This window comes from Babylonia areolata, chromosome 5 (assembly GCF_041734735.1).
Source record: "Babylonia areolata isolate BAREFJ2019XMU chromosome 5, ASM4173473v1, whole genome shotgun sequence".
NCBI lineage: Eukaryota > Metazoa > Mollusca > Gastropoda > Neogastropoda > Buccinidae > Babylonia > Babylonia areolata.
This window is the reverse complement of record NC_134880.1, coordinates 52,546,444-52,548,943: the sequence shown is the minus strand read 5'-3', so window position 1 is coordinate 52,548,943 and position 2,500 is coordinate 52,546,444. Positions and strand designations below refer to the sequence as shown.

The following is a 2,500-nucleotide window of genomic DNA, read 5'->3' as shown; positions in this document are numbered from 1 at the left end:
GTGAGTGTCTGCTGGTGATGTTTGAAACTTTGTGTGTGTGTGTGTGTGTGTGTGTGTGTGTGTGTGTGTGTGTGTGTTGTTTGTTTGTTTGCGTGTGTGTGTGTGTTTGTCTCTGTGTGTTGTTTGTGCATGCGTGTGTGTGTGTGTGTGTGTGTGTGTGTGTGTTTGTCTCTGTGTGTATGTGTGTGTGTATGTGTTTGTCTCTGTGTGTATGTGTGTGTGTGTATGTGTTTGTCGCTGTGTGTATGTGTGTGTGTGTGTGTTTGTCTCTGTGTGTTGTGTGTGTGCGTGCGTGTGTGTGTGTGTGTGTATGTGTGTGTGTGTGTGTTTGTCTCTGTGTGTTGTGTGTGTGTGTGTGTTTGTCTGTGTGTGTGTGTGTGTGTGTGTGTTTTAATCTGTTAATCCATTCGTCCCAGGGGAGTTACCAGCATCAGCAGGTTTCTATGCCATACTGATGTAGGGGGAAAGAAACGCAGAAAATATACTGTTCCCCCGCCCCGCCCCCCCTCCAAATTACATATGGACACATCCGGAAATACTGTAAAAGTTACTTCCCTTTCTTTGCGGTTTATGCATTTGTAGGAACGGGGAAACCGTTTTGACGAGAAGTTTGTTTTGTTTTTTGTTTGTTTTTTGTTTTTTACGTCAGAGCAATACTCATGCGCAGGGCTCAGTGAGTTAAGGGTTGAACTTCAGACGATGTTTTAAAATGATGATTATTCGTTTCTAAAAGTACGGGTAACGTTTAACGTGCATCTGCCATGAGCGCAACTGTGAGGGTACGTTGGTGGTGGATTTTGACCGTATGGGGTTGAACATTTTTTGTTGTTTATACGTATTAAAGCGTTTGATCAAATGATGCGATTTGAGAATTTGAGAGAGAAGGAGCATAGAGACTCTAGTACGCTGGGTCGCTTTTGATTTGATAAGAATAAAGTAGACACATAAAATTACGTTCCAAATCGAATTTATCAACATGATAGTAGATGAATACTATTGAAGGAAAATAATGATTTCTTCCACATTATAAAATGACATCACAAAGATGCTTAGTGGATAAAAAATGGGGGGAGGGAGGGGGAGGGGATTGAAACGATATAAAAGACAATAAAACATCGCCAGTGGGGGCCATTTGAATTCTCGCTTAATATGAGGTTAACATTTCGTGATGCCAGATATTTGTCGGATTTCGTACCCTGCGGGTTCCTCCAGTGTCTTGGCAATGGCTGTGAAACTTCCCTGTACGGTATATGATGGAGAGACATCACTTAGTGAAGAGACGTTACGTTCCAGGTCTCTGTTGGAGAAAAAGATTGCAATCCAATGACTCCCAGAGGCTGTCGAGAAAGGGTGATATGAGAAACAGGAAGAACGAGAGAAAAAAAAAACACCCCAAAAAGCAACACAAAACAAGAAGAAAAAAAACCCCGAAAAAACAACACACAGAAATATATTGCAAAAGAAGAATAAATGACAGAATCTTATAATCTAATCGATCCGTGCACCATAGTCTTTAGGATCTTAAAGGATGAAAGGGAGGTCAAAACTATACAACGTGAGTGGTCAGCTGTATTGTTATAACTTCTTCTTCCGGATGATGCCCAGGGTCAGCTAGTTGACCATTATCCGCATGCTTACTTACTTTCTTACTTACTTATTTACTTACTGCCCCATATGCTCTGTAGCATGCGGGGCAGCAGCGAAGAAACCTCCACTCTTGTCTGTCTTGGGTCGGTCTTTGAATGATACCCCCAGGTGTGCTTCAGGGTTGGAGTTCTCCTTCTACTGTTCTGTGCCATGTGTTCTTTGGCCTTCTTTCTTCTGTTGCGTCTCTCTACCTTCTGGCGTCCAGTGAAGGGTTGTTGAGGTGATGTGACCCTACTGTCCTCACATGACGTGTTGTTCAGTCCACTTACACTGCCTTTTCATGATGATGGCCTCCGTGTCTCTCCATTGCACTGGGCGAGTTGTTGATCGGGGAGAGAACTGGGCCTGGTGATGATTCGCAGGACTCCTCGGAGGGAGGTTTTTTCGTGTGGAAGGTTGACAACTTCGTTAGATCACACTGCAGTATTATTACTCAAGTATATTCTAGTAAACGAGTTCTGGCACTTGCACAAAGAGCTGCTGTCCACTGCTGGATGACCGGATTATGAAACAGAACAACGTGGTAGAAGAGAACATTTGAGTCTCAGGGGATTGAGAAAACTCGAGTGCAAGGTTTTCCTGTGCGACAGATTTTTTTACGCTGGGGCGTTTGACAGGAACAAGGCAGGACATCACGACAGGATACGGCATGATGCAAATTCATGTAGCATCATGACTGGATAAGGACCCAAATGAGCAATGCACCTAAGTCTGGTGTGACGCAGTGTAACAGTGTAGTACAGGGGGGCGGGCGGGGGGGGGGGGGGGGGGGGGGGGAGAAAAAGAAAACGGTCCTGATTTTAACTCACAGTGCAGTGAATATACAATGCAATAATTGTCTCCACAAAAGGGT

General features: G+C 44.1%; 1 protein-coding gene across 9 annotated transcripts in view; it reads left to right on the top strand.

The window, feature by feature from the left end:
* LOC143282167 (uncharacterized) overlaps positions 1-2,500 on the top strand; it is a 179,993-nt gene that overhangs the window by 130,508 nt on the left and 46,985 nt on the right. The gene's annotated exons all lie outside the window — the stretch shown is intronic.